This window comes from Equus asinus, chromosome 5, assembly GCF_041296235.1.
Source record: "Equus asinus isolate D_3611 breed Donkey chromosome 5, EquAss-T2T_v2, whole genome shotgun sequence".
NCBI lineage: Eukaryota > Metazoa > Chordata > Mammalia > Perissodactyla > Equidae > Equus > Equus asinus.
This window is the reverse complement of record NC_091794.1, coordinates 92,389,667-92,408,766: the sequence shown is the minus strand read 5'-3', so window position 1 is coordinate 92,408,766 and position 19,100 is coordinate 92,389,667. Positions and strand designations below refer to the sequence as shown.

The 19,100-nt window shown below is 54.7% G+C and overlaps 1 protein-coding gene across 18 annotated transcripts in view; it reads left to right on the top strand.

Moving 5' to 3' along the window:
* The first annotated feature begins 8,924 nt into the window (after window positions 1-8,924).
* Window positions 8,925-19,100, top strand: part of EPB41 (erythrocyte membrane protein band 4.1) — a 175,743-nt gene continuing 165,567 nt past the window's right edge. For 16 of the 18 annotated variants that reach the window (XM_070510564.1, XM_070510554.1, XM_070510577.1 and 13 more), the window contains exon 1: window positions 8,925-9,082. The gene's annotated coding sequence lies outside the window, so the exon portion shown is untranslated. Of the gene's footprint in view, window positions 9,083-13,613; window positions 13,819-19,100 lie in introns of those variants that run through there. The other 2 variants (XM_070510548.1, XM_070510534.1) reach the window with 2 other exon arrangements.

Genomic DNA, 19,100 nt, shown 5'->3' with positions numbered 1-19,100 from the left:
CAGAGCAGGCCTCTCGACCTCCCTCCCCTCCCCCACCCTCCTAACTGGCTCCTCCTTCTTCCCTGGGACCCACCCCGCTAATCTATGTCCCTCTTCCTCCAGAGCCCTGCCCACCCCACATGCCTCTTGGGGCTCCCACTAAGTACCCCCCCCACCTCCTTTCCCTCCCCTGCCCCCCGGTGACCCTAGCTTTGGCCACAGAAGCCCCAGACCTCTCTGTGTGTGTTCAAGGCAGCCCTGAGGGAGGCAGCGGCCTTCTCCACGTCCTCAGTGGTCTCCTCCTCGGGAGCTGCTGGCCCCAAGGGTTAATCAGTCACTCTCTGGAAGGGAAACTTCCCGACCAGGATCTGCCTTCCTACCACGTGTGACCAGGTCCTTGACAAGGCCCAGGGCCTGGAGCCCCTCTTCCCTTCAGAGACCCAGAGCCTCGACCCGGGGCTGCCCACCCCGGGGCCTGCTGTGTCAAGGGGATGAGCACCAACGCATGCGGCTCCATGGGGGGCTGCTCTGACCCTGTCTAGGATCCCAACCCCCTCAGCTGCAGACTGTGGGCAGGGGCACGGGCAGGGCTACCAGGCTGCTGGGTGGGGGAGGGGCTTGACTGCTTGGCCTCACCCTCCTCACAGAGAGGGACTCAGGTCAAGGAGACTTCACAGGGGCCTGGCAGCTCTGCCCAGGGCCAGCTCCCGGTGAGGCTGGGGACAGCTCTGGAGGTGAGAGTGTTTGCACAGCATGTGCGAGAGCACCTGGGTGTTTCTGTATGTGTGCACAGTAGAGAATTGCTATTCACCTCCGCATAGGCCCTGAGGAAAAGCATATCCGTATGACCACTCTGGGCCTCACTTTCCTCTTTGTAAAATAGGGTAACAGTTATTATAACCAACTGACCAGGACTTTCCTGAGGGCCCAAGAAGAGAACAGCTGTGCATGGTAACTAGCACACATTATCATTGATGGGGAAATACACTCTGCCTTTAACCTTCAATAGCTCCCAGTTGCCTGAAAAATCCAGATGATCTCTCATGCCTCTTCTGAATGGGGGATTCTAGGAATCTAAGTTCAATCTTGCCTGTCTGCAACCTCAAACTCCCTTGGAGGGAGAAGGGGACCCTTCACGGGAAGAGGCCTGCTGTGACCCAGCCCAAGGGCAGGCAGTTTTCAGAGAAATGGAGTAGGCAGGGCGGACTTGTCATGCGCTGACTTCATCACCCTCTGGGTCAGCGCCACTTCCTCTGCCTCCAGGAAGCCTTCTCTGATTGCTCTGTACTGACCCTTTGCCCTGCTTGGACCTCCTCCAGCTGCTATCAGGGCGCCCCCACGCTGGGCAAGACCTCCTCTTTCTCAGCAGGCTGCTGGGCCCCTTCAAATGGGATCAGCAGACATGAGAACCCTGCTCTGAGGGGAAAAGGAAAGACCTAGGGAAAGGAACACTTTTTTTCTTCAATAACATTTGTGGTTACTATAGAATGCGCATTATAGAAACTGAGAAACCTGATAAGCTAGAAAAGAAGGGGTAAAAACATCCCCCAGAGTTCCCCATTAACATTTGAGTATCCTTCCTTATCCAGGGGACCCCGGGGTCCACAGGTGATCCTAGAGCTCTCTGAGATGGGGTATGCACTGTGTGTCACTGCGCCTTGCTGCAGGATTCACTGGATGCTTCAGGGGCCCAGGATCCAAAAGGTTAAGAGGTGCTGTGCTGGGGGGGTCCACATGCACCACACAGTCACATGCAAACAGACCCGCACTGACCCGGAGCCCACACATATACACACCTGACTGTGTGCACAGACGTCCTCCCCACACACACTCCTTCACACTGTTGGGTGCATTCTGTTCTCTCACCCAGACTCACTCCTGGCACCTGTATACATATTGCTCACATACACATGCACACGTGTGTTCATACCACAGGCATGCATACGCACTTCTTTGTACACAAACCTTCCACCGGGGCACACTACTGTGTTCGCACACTCAATCACAGCCCAACAGCCTGGCCTGCGAGAAATTTAGACGAGGTTGCCACAGCACAGGTTCATTTCACAGACGTTGCTGCCACCTCCTGGCCATGCCTGGCATCGGCACCCTTATTTCTTTCCTACTCCTTTCTCTGGTCCTGTGGTCCACAGCTCACCCACCTGCCCCTGCTCTCCTCATCCCGGAAGCTGGGGACTGGAACTGGTTCCTGAAAGGGGGGTCTTGAATGGGGGAGGCATTCTGTTGGGAGACACTGGGTGAGCGTGGGCTGGGCAGGGTGGAGAACTGTCACTGGCTGACCACCCATGATGTGTCAGGCACCGCTGTCCTGTACAGTTCTTATCTCACTTATTTTCTCAATCTATGTACCTTACTCAGTGCCTGGCACATGAAAAGTCATAATAATTATTTCAATTGAGAGATTAAAAACACTTTAAAGTGAATATATGTATATTTTTTGGTGAGGAAGATTGGCCCTGAGCTAACATCTGTGCCAATCTTCCTGTTTTGTATGTGGGACACCACCACAGCATGGCTTGATGAGTGGTGTGCAGGTCACACCCATGATCTGAACCTGTGAACCCTGGGCCACTGAAGCGGAGTGTGCAAACTTAGCCACCATGCCACCGGGCTGGCCCCTAAAGTGAATATTTTTAATAAATGAGGAGATGGAGGCTCAGAGAGGGGAAGTGACTTGCCCAGTCACACAACAGCCTCCTCTGATAGGAGGTTGCTCTGAAGAGAAAGAGAAGGAGGAAGATACAGCACAGCGGAAAATATTTACTAAGACCCACAAGAAGCCCAGCCCAGATGCCCACGGCCATAGGACCAGAAGAAGCACCCAGAGGTGGATGAGGTCAACCTGGAGAAATGATTTCCCACCCAGGAAGGTTCCCCTACCCTGAGCTGCTGCTTCAGTTCATTCATTCAACTAACACTTTTTGCTCATGGTGGGGCAGGCTCTGTGCTCAGACTGAGGAAAGGCAGTGAATGAACAGACAAAAGTCCAGCCTCTGCCCTCATTTGGTGTGGAGGCTCCAAAAGGGCCCCTTCCTTGCTGTCCCACTCCCATGGGCCCCTGGGACCCCTCTGAGCTTCTCTTCACCATCCCAGCTGTGCTGAGTGGATGGAGGATCCAGAGTGAGAGCAGGGAGATATTGGTCAGGGGTGGGAAGGGATGGTTCAACCCCAAGTGTCCAGTATTGAGGTTGAGCAAAGAGAGGTCAAACCTGGAATCACGCAGAATGAGATTTGGATCCAGCCTCGGCCACTAACTTGTTATGTGACCTTGGCCATGTCTCTTACCCTTGCTGGGCCTCTGTTAAAGCAAAGGGCTTGAACTCGAACAGTGTTTCTAACTCATAGCTCCTTAGAAGGGCTGGGAGAGGCCAAGCAGGTGGTAGGACAGGGGGAGCCAAGCACATGGACCACCCCCCTAACCCCTCCACACTCACTGCTGCCCTCAGAACAGCCCTGCTTCCCACAGTGTTTCCCACACTGGGCTTCTGTGGCTAAATCACTCTGATGGTCACTTGGACTAGTTGATCTCTAAGTTATTCTCAGGCCTGAAAGTTTTAAGACTCAGTCCATGTCTTACTTGACCACCAGATTATAAGCTGGAGGAGGGCTGGGACTGGGTCTGAGTCCTCTCTCTGTCTCCCAACCCGCATCCCCCATGTCTGGCTGCAAGAGGAAGGGCTCAGGATGTGTCAATCTGGACTGACCACATGTGGGCCGCCGCAAACTGATAGGAACTGAGACAACAGCTCTGTACTGACCACAGTGCTGGCTCTGTCTTGAGAGGCAAGGGCAGGCAGAGAAGGCTTCCTGGGGTTTATGGGGTTGGACCTCCAAGCCTGGAGAGCAAAGGAGGATTCAACTGGACAGAACAGAGGATCCCTGAGCATCCTGGCTGGAGCAAGGCAACTGTGAGGATGTGGCCACATGGAAGGTGCGAGGGGTATGGACTCAGTTCCAGGTAGAAAGCTCTGGAAGATCTGGGTGAAAGGCCTGCTTGGGGCCGGGGGCTGGGAGACATGAACCCAGATCCTGCTTGGCTTCAGAATTCCCAAATTTCCTGTGGGAAACCTCGTACTTGACCCTGCCAGGCCTAGGAGTGGACTTACCTTGAGGATTATGTGTCCGGCAAGGCCTCACACTTGCATAGGTCCTAGGAGGGACCTTGACCTTGTGTTCACAAGGTCATATGTTTCTGTAAAATTTGCATAAGTAAAATACATTAACTTCAATTGGTTAAGACCACCGTCACTTTCCACTCTGACTTCTCCTCCTTCCCACTTGTGTCCTCCTGCCTTCAGTGGCTACATGCATTTTGTATTCTTAACTTTGCATTCTTTTTCTTAAAGAGGCCCCCAAAAAAGCTTGAGGACTTACAGTCCTGGATCTGCCCCCTGGGTCCTGGCTTTTCCCAACACAAAGACGAAGAAAAGGCTGGGAAGGTCTTCACAAGAGTAAAGATAACCTCTTCTAATCCTCTCAAAGGCACTGACAGAAGAGACGAGGAGCAAGGATGGGACGTGCCTGGGGTCCCAAAGCAAGTCATCGTGGGCTGCGGTTGCAATCCAGGATAGTCTCACTTGAAAGACCGCCTTTCACCACAACCCCTTGCCTCAGAGCTAACGCTTGTGCACCCAAAGCCCCCTTTCGCGGGTTAAGCCCTAGGGAAGCCGGGATGGCCGGGCTCCGCACCTTCCCTCCAGAAGCTCTGTGACCGCGAGGTGGCGGCAGACACCATATTTCCTCTCCAGGCACCTGCTCCTCCACGGTTCTCTGGTCCAGAATCTTAGCCTTCCCCAAACACTTCCACAGCCTCCTTCCTGCCCTCAGAGGAAACAGGGAACGCTGCCTTCAAGCCTTAGCCTTGCCGTTGACTGGCTGTGTGATCGCCAGCAGACCACTTCACCTCTCGCAGCCTCATTTTACTCATCCATAAAATAGGGCTATCTCATGGGAACAGGTTAGTGAAGACCCTGGCAATCACTGGTGCCACTGCTGTTTCAACAGGGGGTTCTGGAGATGACGCCTTCCCTGGGAACGAGTTCTTCTGGTGGGACTGGCCCCCTCCCCACACTGCAGCAAACTCAGGGACCTTACATATTCATCGGTGGGCACCTTCTGTGCCTATGCATGGGTCCTTTCCTGGACTGGGGCATCTGACTGGGCTTTTTCTCCATCCCTGCTGACGCCCATCCTTCCCTCGGAGGGGGCTCTGCAGCCTCTTGCTCACCTTGACGTCATCTTGAGGATCTGCCTCAGGTTTCAAATGGCTCCTTCTGGGGAGGGGTCCCTGAACCACTGACCACCAATTCCCCCCACCGTCTCAACCCCCAACGTGACTGCCACACTCCAGCTAGAATGTGGCTGTCTCCACCAAAAAGACTCCCTGCAATCCCCAAATGTCAGTATCTCCTCTCACCCACCTGCCCCAGTCTTAACCTGGCATTCAAGGCCTTCCAGAATTTGGTCTCATGATTCACTCCGTGCTCCAAATATACCGGCCCATTTTCTGTTCCCTGAGCACATGTTCACTATTCTACTGCCAGGCCCTTGTACAGACTGTTCCTCCACCTAGAATGCCCTCTTCCATTTCCATATAGTGAACTCATCCTTAAAAGTTGAGCTGGAAGGTCACCTCCTCCAGGCAGTATTCCCTAATCCCTCAGATGGGATCCTTTCCCCTCTCTGGGCTCTGGGTATAAGCTGCTTTAGCGTCTTTCTCATAGGAGATCAGGAATGTCCATTATGTATGGACAGCAACTCTCAGTTTACAAGTAGTGGCTCTGCCTTGCAGTATCCTGGAGCCGGGAGAAGCAGGTAGGATAAGTGCCATTACCTCATTTGACTGATGAGGAGACAGGCTAGGAGAGAAATATGACTGGCCAAGTCACACACCCACCCTGTAAATGGAGTCAGGATTCCAACCTGCAACAGATTCCAGCCACAGCCCTGTCTCAGGCCTCAGCTTCCCACTCTGTCTCCACCATTCCTTGTGGCTCTCTTCCCCTCTGAGACTGCGCAGAGTATTGCTCAGTTTTTAACAGTGTGCTCAACAAAGTTATGTTGAAGGAACAGATGCTCCCATATTGGTTCTCCCCCTCCCCCCCGCAACAGGTCCCCTGGCCTCTTTATCACCCAACTCAAGACCAATCACCCAGTGGAAGCTGGTGGCAGTGTCCAGCCTCTGGAAGGATAAGCAGTTGGCTGGAGGCCCAGGAGGACTCAGAGGAGGAGGGGGAGACACAAACAGCTTCCCTCCCCTGCCCCCTGAGCTTATCAGCTCCCCACAGGCCCCAGGCAAACTGGGTGCTCAGCCTAGAGGCGAGATCTGCCCCCTGCCTGTCACCATCAAGCCCTCCAGGACTTGAGAGCCGTGTGACCTTGGGCTGTCACCTCCCTTCTCTGAGTCTCAGGCTCTCTTCAGAGCGTTTTTGGCTGTAAGGATCCCCTGAGATCAATGAGAGAAGGCAGGTAAAACAGTAGTGATCGCTAAGCAGAAGCTGCCTTCCGCGGAGTCTCCCCTCACAAGGGCATCTCAGGCGGCAGACTGGGGAGGGAGGAGCAGACTTCACAGGCAGTGGCAGGGGGCAGGGGCCCTGCAGCCCAGGCAGTGACAGCACGAGCCCCCATCAGTGACCGACTAGACCACGTTCACCCACACAAGTGCACAAGTCGCCTCAGCTAGAAACACACACAGGTTGCTAGACGGAGAAGCCCCCAGGGCAGGGCAGGGCAGGGCAGGGCTCTCTAGGTCCCCAGAGCCCCGAGGGGGAGGGCAACCTGTTTAGAAGACACAGAGAGACACAAACACAGTCACACCCTTTAAGCAAACTCACCAACACAGGCACACCGTCAAACTCACACATGCCCGCCTCCCAATACACAAAAATGAGAGACACAAACACGGCCAAGATCACAAAAACACCACCATATGTACTCCCTACGCACAAAACTCACAAACACAGAGCCCTCCCTGGCCACCCCCAACACGCACACATTCACAGGCACACACACTTATCAGGCCGGGGCAGGCGCTGGCGCTGCTGACTCACCCACAGGCGGCTCGGCCCAACAGAGCCGGAGCCGGGCGCCCGCCCCCGCCAGGGAGGGGCGGGGCCTGCGGCAGTTCTGGAATAGCAGAGGCTGGGCCGCTGCGGGGCTTCTCCTCGCCCCGCCCCTTCGGCTGAGGAGGGAGGGGGATGGGGAGAGGAAACCCCTTTTGCAGAGGCTACATCAAGGCATTCACAGCCTGCTCTCTCCTGGGTGCATGAAGACATGTGGGAGCAATGAAAAACTAACACTAGATCTATTACTGGGTATTTGCATATGTATTTTCACATACTTTCATTTAATTTTCGCAACAGCTCTTTACAAAGTTGGGGCTATTATTAATCTCGTTTTACCCCAGAGGGAAAGTGATTTGCCCAAAGGTACAAAGCTGGGAAAATGCACAGCCCAGATTCAATTGCCTTCGAATCCCAAGCTCTCAACCACTGGGCAATACCACCTGGTGGACAGGTGAGAATGTGGGCAAGTGAAAAGTGCGCCACTGTGCTTGGGAGCCCCGGTGGGCAGGTCAGCTTTCTGCGTGGGGGGTCCACAGGATTGAAAGGGTCTCAAGGGTCCTGATTTCTGGTTAAAGGAAATAAAGCTTCTCTGAAGTGTTGGAGCCTGCCCACCTGTGTCAGAAAGCATCCCCCAGATCTAGGGGCTCAGTCAGAACCTTCTGTGCTAGACTGTGAGCTTCCTGAAGGCAGGCACCAGGCCCTGAAGCCTAAAACAAGATCTGACTCAGAGGAGTCTTCTGTGAATTTGGGGGCAATCCATGAATTTAGGACCTTGATATAACTTTAGCATCAATAATCGTAATAAAATCTAACACTTTTTGGATGCTTCCCCTGAGACTGGCACTCTTCTTAGTACTTTACATAGATTTCACTTAATTCTCACAACAACCTTTGAGGAAAATACTTTTATTAACCCCATTTTACAGAGGAGGAAACTGGCTTGGAGAGGGTTAGTGGCTCCCACAAAGGAACACACAGCCAGTAAGTGGCAGCACTGGGGAGACCCCAGACTGAACTCATCAGAAGTCAGTTGCCCTCAGTGGGCCTGTTTCCCCTTTTTGCCCCCCAAATGGATTAGCTTCCATGGCTCTCCAACCTGAAATATCCTATGATCCTATGGTTCTGTGATTCCTTTGCTTGAGATCTGCCCTCTGTGTGGGCAGAAATCCTAGAGGGCAGATTTGGCCTTTATTTTAGGAGGAGCTTTTGAAGTCTCAGGACTTCAAGAGGTCAGCCTGTGAGGTGGTGAGTTTCCTGTCATTAGAGGTATGCAAGCACAGGTCTGAAATGAGGTAGAGTGAGGAGGGGACATGGACCAGGACCATGTAAGCCCCCTCCTGATGGGATGGACCATCAGGAAAGGCTAAGTCTCGGAGAAGAGTGGCAAGAGGGGGATGAGAGAAACCAGAAGTTACATTCACTGAATGCCACCTACTGTGTGCCAGACCTGTGCTTGGCACTTAACACATATCACTAATTCTCAGGAAAACATTGTAAGATTTATAGTTGAGGAGACTTGGATTCAGCGAAGTGACTTGTTCAGAGTCACTTCCCTGGGTCCACTACAACCAACTCCCTTCCTACCTCCCTTCCTGACCTTAGGGGCAGCACCACGTGGCAAATTGCATCATACTTCTGCCACATGACGTCAGAGACCACACCAGCCAATCCAGGAACTCCTGCCCAACCTTCCCTTGACCCCTCAGGTCGACACCAGGCTGCCCAGTGTTAGGCTTCCAAATCAGGCCTCACCTGCAGCCCCCGCCCCTTCCCGGTTGCGAAGCTCTCACTTCTGGTCTCTGTCCTCCCCCAACCCGCCCTGCCGATTGGCAGTTGCCTACACCAATCAGAAGGCCGCCCGGGTCGGGGGCGGGGCCTCACGCCGGAGTTGCCCTGTCAGTGCAGGTGGAGGCCCCCGGCCGGGCAAAGTGGCAGGAACCTCTTAAAGGGCGAGAGCGGCGGAGCGCGAGGACGCGGCCCGGCCCGGCCCGGCCAGGTCCCCTCCGGGTCCGGCCCAGGTGAGCCTGGACCGCCTAGGGGGCGACCCCGAGTGCCCGGGAGGGACGGGTTGGGCGACAGATGGACCCACTCCCAAAGGCCCGGGCCGTCCCGGTAGTGGAGAGACCAAGGTCTAAGGGTCAGGGAAGGGGGTGTTTGGGGTCCCGGGTTCCAAAGTCCGAACCAGGGGTCCAGACGGGCCTGGGTGTCTCGAAGTTCAGGGTGCAGGGAGGGGCACCGGCGACAGGAGACGAGGTCCAGGAGCTCGGGTCCGGAGCTGGTCCCGAGCTGGACTCTTGCCGCTGGTGGCGCCAGCCGGCCCCCGGCCTGTGTGGGGCGGGGGTCCCGGGTTCGGGTCCCACGGGCGGGTCTCTGCGGAGTGGTGCAACCGAAGGGCCCCCAGCCCCGCCCTGTCGGCCCCGCATGCTCCTGCCGGGCCGCCGCAGCGCCGGCCGGGGCGGGCGGGCGGCGCGCAGCGGGAGGGGTTCCCCGGGCCCTGAGCCCCGCGCCCCGCTCTGGCCCTTACGTAACTGACTTTGAGCTTCCGGACCAAGGGACCCACGAGCTGGGGCGCCGGCTTTGTCCCCCGGGGTGGCCCTCCCGTCGCCGCCCCAGCCCCACACGCTCCCTTCCATGCTTGGTCTAGGGACTTCCATCTGTCTCTGGTCTCCCGGGTCTCTCCGACGGTGTCGAGTTCCTTCTTGCTCTCATCCCCCGGATTCCCTGTCTTTCATATCTCGTCTCTGTGTGGCCCAGTCTTTCCTTGTCCCTGTCCTCTGTTTTTCTCCAAGAGTTTTCTCGCCTTCACCGACACTTTCCGGCAGACCCCACCTTTTTGGAGTAGGACGGGAGTTCTTCCCTCCAGCAAATTGGAGGTGGGGACTTGTCCAGACAGACCCCAGCCCAAGCTTGCCCCGGAAGCGAGGAGGGGAGGACTATCCTGGTAGGGTTGGGGGAGGTTATTCCAAGGCCTACAGCTTCCCTTGGGGAGGGAATGGCCGAATGTGATCCCTCGAGTTCCTGGACTCGGGCTGAAGGCAGCCTCTTCTCTGCTTCTGGAGCCCTTTCTCCAGAAGGAGGAGGCTTGGGGAGAGCCTGGCTGGGGCTGATGCTTAGCGCAGCGGGGCGTCTCTGTGAGAACTGCCTAGTGGCAGGTCAGGGTCAGATCCTCAGCTACTGAAGGGGAGAGGTAGGGGCCAGCGCACTGGCAGAGCCCCAGAGGTTTCAGCAAGCTCCCCACCTTCACCCCAGTTACAGGCACCAGGGCTGGTCTTGGCAGGAGGCTGAGGGTGGAGAGGGGATCACTAGGAGGAGGCCAGAGGACTTTTGCCAGGGGGGTGGGGGAGCGGAGATAGAAGTGACAGACTGTCAAGTCTAAGCAGCACCTACTGGGGTCACTCCCTGCCTTCAAGGCCCTTCTGAGTATCGGAGAGACAGACACCTCAGAAATAACTCCTGTCCCCTGCTGCTGTCGGGTACATGTAAACAAGGTGTTAGCAGCCCTGAGGTGGGAATTATTCTGACTAGGGATGGGGGAGGAGAGACTTTGCAGAGGGAGCTGGAAGGCTTGGGAAGAAGGGGACCCAGAAGCTGCAGGGAGAGGAGGAGAGGAGGGAGGGAAGGGGATATCGGTGCCCTGTAGGCTTTGCATGCAGCAGGACTGGGTTTGAATCCTGGCCCTGCCACTTCCTTACTGTGTGACCTTGCATGAGTTACTTCATCTCTCTGAGTCCCCGGTTCCTTAGTCAATAAACCTGACCTTACAGACATTAGCAGAATCAAATGAGGTAATGAGAGTGCAGTGACCAGAATGATAGCTGGTCTGGGAGCAGGCCAGTGGAGGATGTTTCAAGAAGGGAATGGAGTGGGGAAGCCCTGAGGTTCCCTCTGTGTATATAGGAGAGTCAGGCAGGGCCTGCCAGATCCCAGTAATGTGGGATGCAGGTGGAGTATCTGGGTGTGTGGGTGACACTCAGTGAGGTGAGGAGGCCCCACAGCCATCTGTCTCCTGATCGGCCCATCCCTGCATTATCTAGACCAGGCTGGCCTCCCTCCTGTAGGCCCCTGGTGCCAATAGAAGCTCCCAGGGCTCCTGGGCTGCCTCACTCCTGAGGCAAGTGGGGGTGGGGCCCCTGGCAGGGCAGGGCAGGGCCAGCACCCCCTCTGCAGAGTGGACCCTGGCCAGGAGCCTGGCTGGCTGTGCTGGGCAGGAACATCCCCGCCTGGCTGGGAAGATGCTGACGCTGTATAGGCCTCTGGAGGCCCAGAGCTCTGCTGGCTAGAGTCGGGCTCAGCTGATGGGACCTGGGCTGCAGGGTGAAATGGAGGCGGGAGGTGGGGGTGGGGGAGGGCTGGGAGGAAGGGAGATGCAAGGAGAGACCCCTGGGGGTGGAGCCTAATCAAAGCTGTGGAACCAGAGCGGAATTTCATGGGGTTATACCCCAAACCCTTCCTGAGCACCTACTGTGTGCCATATACAGGTTTGCTAGCCAATGAGCTAAATAGGATACCCACGAAAGGCTCACCATAGAGGTCATGGTGGCCTGAGATTTGTTGGGGGTTTGCAGAGTGGATCTTTATGATAGTCCTCTGGGGGGTGGGGCATTCAGAATTTCTCCAGGGCCTGAAATTCCATGTTTATTAAAGGGGGCAGGATTCCACTCCCTTTTTGTCCACTGGCCAGTCACTTTTCTCCCTGGGTCTCAGGTTCTCCTTCTGTGAAGCGAGAAGGGGAGAGGAGCCTAGAGTCTCTGAAGGTCTTCCAGCCCCTGTTACTATAGCCTCCAGGACCTGGTTTGGGACTTAGTCCACCTCCTACCCTCACCCCATATGACTGGGAGGGGAGAGAAGGGAGCAAGGGCAAGGCTGAAGTGACGGGCCCCCAAGGGCTGTTCGTGGCCTGTGTTTTCTAATCACAATTAGAGCTGCACCTACTGTGCACAGTGCTCTGTGCTAAGCCTTTAATATGCAGCATTGACTAACGTAGTCCCTAAAACCTCCCGAGGGAACTGTATTGTCCCTATTTCACAGGAGTTCAGGGAGGTGAATCGACTTGACCAAAGCCACACAGCTAGGAAGTGGCTGGGCTGGGATTGGAACCTGGGTCTGACTGACCCCAAAGCCCAAACTCAGCTAAAAGGGGAGCTTCCACCCTGCAGGTGCTGTGCACCCACTGTGGAACCTGCCTGACCCCTGCTGGGTGAGCCCTGAGCTCGGGGATATTCAGGCTGGGGAGCGGGGGGACAGGCTGTGTGGGTGCCCACTGGGCCCAGGATGGGGGAAAGGTGCAAGAGCTGGGCACTGAAAGGCAACTTTGGACCTCCATTTCTCCATCTGTAAGACATGGGTTCTAGCAGTTGAGTGCAGACATTCCTTGGCCTGTAGTTTTGTGGCTGAAGTTGGCGATGAGGTAAAAGGTTAGAGGCGGGGTCAGGGAGCAGAGGCCAAGCCTGGGGAGGAAGAGTTTGGGTCAGGGACAGCTCGGATCCTGGGCTGGCTGTTTGACCACTATTTCAGATGAAGGGCCTGAGATTGGAGAGGTCCAAAGGCTTGTCTGGGGCTGTGCAACGAGTACTGTAGAGACTGAAGGGAAAAAAGTAAGAGAAGACCTGGAGACCAAAACACAGGTGGACGCCAGTTGGAATCCTGGCTGGACCACTTAACTAGGCCTGGAGATAGGAAGTGACGCAGCCAAGAAGTCCCTTTGCCTCACTGTCCTCAGCTGTGAAATGGGAATAGTAATCATTTTGCCTTTGTCCACTTCCGGGGTTATTATGAAGGGCAAAGGAGATGAGGCACTTGTGGAAGCAGGTGTGAATGTGGGTGCTAGTTATTTTTCAGTCCAAAGCCACAGTTCTGGGTGTGTGTTTGTGGGAGAGGGCACTTCCTGACAGTCCCTCGGCTCAGATGCTCTACCATGGGGTGTGCTGGAGAACAGCCCTATGAACAGCACCACCATTTATTGAGTAATTACTATGCCCCAGGCACTGGGCTCAGAGCTTCACCTCTCATTGTCTCCTTTAATCCCTACTTTGTCAGGTACGTGGTGGCCTGACCCACACTGGGTCCCTCCAGAACCCATGCCTACAGCCCCCTGTAATAATGGTAGCTAACCCTTACGCACAGTTTACTGTTTGTCAAGCATTGTGCAAAATGTTTTACATATATTAACTCATTTAATCCTCACAACAACCCTGGAGGTGGGTACTAATGCTATCCCCATTTTACAGATGAGTAATTGAGGCACAGAGAAGTTAAGAAACGGGCCCAGTGTCAGTAAGCTAGTGAGTGGTAGAGCTGGGGTTTGAACCAAGTTCTTAAATCTCCTCCTTGAAGCGCTCATCACAGTTGTCGGTTATTATTTATATGATTGCCTGCTCACTGCACTGTAGGCTCCATGAGGGCAGGGGCCATGTCTGTCTTCTTCAGACCGTGTCCCCGATACCAGGCACAGAGCAGGCACTCAGTTAATATTAGTCCACGGTGGGCTGGGCCCTGGGAGGCCTGCTGAGCTCAGGGTGGATTATCAGATTATCAGACTGCTGATTAAGAGGGTGTCTGCCCTAGCAGAGCCCCAGGGACAGAGGGAGGGCAGCTTTTCCCGGCTAGGCCAGGCTCAGGCCAAAGAGGGACCCCAAAGAGCTGTTTGTTGATTGTGCTTGTGTCTCACTGCTGTCCTTTGCTTCCATGTGCCACTGTGGCGATGGCTCCACGGCTTCCCTCTTACTGGCTGCGTGATCCCGACGGCTGCTCCTGGGTGAGTACCGGTTTGGCTAAATGACTGAGGCAGGGGCTCGATTCTCATGCATATCCTTTGGCTCTGAGGCCACTAGGAGGTGTAAGGGAGGCCCGGGGTGGGGGTGGAAGAAGGGAGGGAGGGCACTCTGAAGTTAGGATCCTACCACAACCAGCTGACCTCTCTCCAGCCACTTAATACACTGATGTGGTGATTTTTGGGTTACGTGATACAAGGCAAAGGTCTTTGGGGCCAGACTGGTCCGGAATAGAATGCTTATTCTGCCACTTGGAGCCGGTTACTCTTTGCATCTCAGTTTCGCATCTGTAAAATGAGAGTGTTAACACCTGCCTGACACAGGTATGTTCGCGCTTTTCTTCACGTAAGCCCCACGAGGGCAGGGATTTTTGTTCATCTGTTTACTGCTGTGTGCCCAGCACCAGGGGTGTAGTGGCACGTAGTAGGTGCTCAGTGAATATGTCTGGATGAATGGACGTCTTTATTCATTCAGTGCCACTCTGCCCCATCAGTGTGCTTTATAGTGGATTAAATGGCTAATGGATATAAAGTGCCCAGCATCGTGGGGGTTCAGCAGACGTGAATTCCCTCTTTGCTCGCTGGACTGTGAGTGCCTTGGGGGCCAGGGCTCTGTTCAGTGAGCTCTGGGCCCTCTGAACTGTGGGCGGGGCCACGTACCAACCCCATCAATCAGCAGAGAGAGGGGCCCAGGCAACTGGACTCCAGGCCTCTGCTTAGAACTGGGAGGGTGTGGCAGAGCCTCTAGGTTCCATGGAAGGAAGGGGCTGCTGGGGAGGCCCCAGGGCTGATGGCGGGGCGGGGTGAAGAGGGATCTGCCTCCCAGTACTGCCACTTTCCTAGCTGTGTGACTTTGGACAAGTCATTTACTTCTCTGAGTCTTGGAGACCTCATCTGCCACATGCATATGATAATACTTCCCCCACACGGGCGAGGGAAAGAGCCCATAGGAAGTGCCCAGCAGAGGGCCCTGCGTGGTAATTGTTGGTTTCCTCCTAGTCCTGGGCTCATTCTGAGAGGGTAAAGTGTCCATCTTTTTGGCTCCTTTCTCCTGCTTTTAACTTCACATCCAGCTAGGACTTGAATCCAGAAGTCAGGAGCCGCAGACTCCCCAGTGGGCTGGCCAGGGCTCTGGCACAGGGCTGGGCTCTGCCCAGTGTGGAAGTGGTTCAGTGGAGGTCCCAGCTTGGCCATTCTTTTGCTGTGTGACTTGATTCAGGAACCCACCTTCTCTGGGCCTCCATTGCCTCACCTGTAAAACAGGGTTAACAAAGGACACTTTTGAAGAGTTGTTTAGTGCGCAAATGGGTGGATTAGGCATTATTATCGCCATTACTATTTGGGTCTGGCTGAGGAGGCTCAGGGAGGGCCCTGGAGAATTACATCTCATCTCGGCCTAGAGATCCTGAGAGTTTCTGGTCATCATATGTATTATTGCCATTTATGGGATGTTTCTTATATGCTGGGCTGGTTTTTATATGCTATTTTAAATGCATTATCTCATCTGGTCCTCCCAGTGACCCCGGCATTATGGCCCCTGCTTTATGGATGCAGGAACCGGTGCTGAGTAAATCAAGTGAGTTACCCAGAGTCATATAGTTACTTAGGAGTGGAGCTGGGACTCAGACCCAAGTCTGCTCACCCCAGGGCCCAAAGTCTTAGTGTGAAACTCTCTTCTCTCCCTCAACAAGACAGAGACTGTGTCCGAGTCTTCTCCGTCCATCTCCAACACCAGGCACAGGGCTGGTGGGGACTACTGGACTGTTTGCTGAATACACACACACACACACACACACACACACACACACACACACACACTGCACTCCCACCCAGGCCTGGTGCTCTAAGAGGCTTGAAGAGAGGAGACAATAGAAAGCAGGAGAAGGCCAGCACAGTGGTTGAGAGTCAGACAGACCTGGCTTTGAATCCCGTATCTATTGCTTACGAGTTGTGTGACCTTGGGCAAGATATTTAACCTCTTGGAGCCTCAGTTTCCCTACGTGTAAAATGGGGATAATGAAAGAACCTATGTGGCTCCTAGAGTTCTTGTGAGGGTTAAATAATGCATATGAGGCACATGGTGAGGACTCAGTGACAGTAATTATTATTGTTATTATTATAATTGTGAGTAGTATTTTGGGATTACAAAGATATCCCTCTTGGGACAGTGGAGACCAGGTCTAGGAGAGGCCAGCTGAGGACAGGCGAGTAGCAACCTAGTCTGACAGGTTCGGAAAGGCACCCGTAGGGTGACGGGAGGGAGGAGGCATCTCAGAAGTAAGGATGTACCTCCCTTTCCTAGTCATCTGCTTTCCTGCATACCCACTCTGTGCCAGGCCCCATGCTGGGCCTGGGGCACAGAGATGAATCTGTGTGGTCTCTGCCCCCGCCCCTTCTGGGAACTCAGTCTATTTGGGGAGGACACAGAAACCACCCACTCCACCTTTGATCGATGCACTGAAGTGTGAACTGTGACTATCTTCTCAGGCAAAGACCAGGAGGAAGGGAATTCCTGTGGAAGGAACTGCTTTGCCAAGGTGCAGAGCCACGACCTGCACTTGGGGGAAAGCGGCTGGGGAGACAGGCTCAGGAGAGTTAGGGGGACCTGACCCGGGGCTGTGGGGAGCCGTCAGATATGAAGCAGGGGGATGACATGGTCAGCCTTGTATTTTGGGGGAACCCCATGGTGTGGAGGGCTAAGGTCAACTCTCTAGGTGAGAGATGCTAGATGTGGGGCCTGGGACCGAGCCGTCCCAGGGTGCCCGGGGTGGGCAGCGGTGGGAGGGAGGTTCATTTAGGAGGCAGAGGCAGCCGACTGTGCCAATGGACTGGACTGGGCTGGCAGGAGACGAAAGAGGTGAGAGTGAGGTCTTGGGGGCTGGAGGGGCTGTGGCCTGCCCGGGTCTCTGGCCGAGGGACATATCTGAGAGGAGGAACCAGAGCTGGGTTGCGAGCTAAAAGCCACCAACCTTCGGCCTCAGCTGCCCCAGGCAGCAGCTGTGTCTGAGCTGGACACTGAGACAAGGCCTCTGGCCACCAGGGCCCATGCCCCCCACTCTTGTCTTGGGGGTCCTTTGTGGTGACCCTGGCTGGGTCTGGCAGGGATAAGAGCCAGGCGGGGGCTGTGTGGTACAGAGAAGCCCTGGGTTCTAGCCCTCCCAGTGTCACTGGCTTCTGGAAGTCACTTCCTCTCTCTTGCCCTCCTTTTCCTCGCCTTGAGAATGAGGATGAGAAAACCTGTTTTGCCTGCCTCAAAGATTGAGTGATCAAATGCAATTGGAGACAATAAATATTTATTGAGCGCTGACTGTGTACTAGGTTCTAGGGGCACAAAGATGACTCAGACAGGGTTCCTACCCCTCAGGAAGCATGAAGCACTTCAGAGTGAGCCCAGCCTAGCAAGCGGTTAACCCTTTCTAGGCATCAGGGAAAAAGATAGCTAAGCTGGGATTTGAAGGATAAATAAGAACTCTCTAGATGAGCAGTGGAGGGAATAAATTTCTAGGCATAGGGAACAGCATGTGTGAAGGCCTGGACCTATATAATGTGTTCAGAGTATGAAGTACTGTAGTTTGGTGTGGCTGGAGCATAAAGGGAGAGGAAGGCGGTGATGGGAGATGAGGCTGGACAGAGAGGGGGTGCCCAGAACCTGCAGGGCTTTGGGGACAGTCACTTTGGAGATGATCACTTGCTACCTTCTTCCTGCACCCTCAGAGCTGCGTACTCTCCTCATGGAGACCGCTTGGGCCCTTTCCACCCTGCTCCTCTCCCACCTTCCCTCCTTGTTCCCTTCTCACCCCAACCCTCGTCCGACCCAGTGGCTGCCTCTCTCAGGAGTCCGTAGCCTGGGTTTCCTGCCAGCTCTGCCACTTGTAAGTTGTGTGGCCTTCAGTCACCTGCCCTCTCTGCACCTCAGTTTCCACCTCAGTAAAAAGGGGACAGCAGGCCTTCCTCACAGGGAAGGCGGAGTCTTCAGTGAGCTAATCCCCACAAATGGCCTTGCCCAATGTCCACATGTCATGGGCACCCATAAAAGGGAGCTCCAATTACATCATCACTATTTGGACTTCTTGGTCTCCTTGGTCCCACCCACTCGCTTCCCCTGCCTCTCCTGGCAGCCCGCTCTGGCCAACAAAGGAAGGAAAGGATTAAGAAATAAGCCCAAATCTCCAGAGGGGTCCTGGCCCACTGCCGAGCTTGCTCCCTCCTGCCCCTTGCCCACCTTGGCCTCAGGCCCAATGACACTCAGCCTTGAGTGGGGCTGGGCTGGGCTCCCCCCAACTCCTCACCCCAGGGGCCCCTCCCTAGCTGGAGCCCAAAGCCAGCAGCAGCTTTGAAACAGGGATATATATTTTGAAAATATGTGGCTTTATTTTTTCCCCCCGGAAGCTGATAATCAGTCCTTTTTTTCTGAGTGACTGGGATAAGAGTGTGATGTCCTGTCTCTGTGGGAGGCCCCATAGTCTGGGCAGAACTGGATCCCTGAGCCTCCTGGATTTTACAATAGAGGCTAGTGACCAAGTCCCTTTTGCTATAGATGTGGGAACCTCAAATCAGAGCAGGCGGCTGATGGTGCAAGGTCACGCAGCAGGAGCCCAGGTCTCCAGTCCCTGTTTGAACTGTCCTATGAATGTTTGTGATGTGGTGACCTTGGCTGTCACTTATCTTCTCTGACCCTCAGTTTCCCCTGCTGTAGAAGGGGGTTAATTTTACTGTGAGGATTGGCAATAGTGTAGATAAAGCACTTAGTCCGTGCTCAGCACTCCGAGTCCTCAATGGTAGGTAGCTACTGTTCTTTTTTTTTTTTTTGAGGAAGATTAGCCCTGAGCTAACATCCGCTGCCAATCCTCCTCTTTTTGCTGAGGAAGACTGGCCCTGAGCTAACATTCGTGCCCATCTTCCTCTACTTTATATGTAGGACGCCTGCCACAGCATGGCTTGATACGTGGTGCGTAGGTCTATGCCGGGGATCTGGATCAGTGAACCCTGGGCTGCTGAAGCGGAACGTGCGAACTTAACCACTGTGCCATGAGGTGGCCCTGCTACTGTTCTTGCTATTATAACTGCTGCATCTAAGAACCTTCCGCTCTACCTCTTTCTAGTCTAGGAACTTGGAGTATTTGATACGGTATCTTGTTGAACAAATGACACCTCTTAAACCAGTTTTAAAGCCAGAGGCTCAGCATCTTTTACCCCACCCCCCACTTCCCTTCTCCTACTTGGCTGGAACACTCTGGCCTCACCCTCGGCCTGGTTTTGGCCCCTGC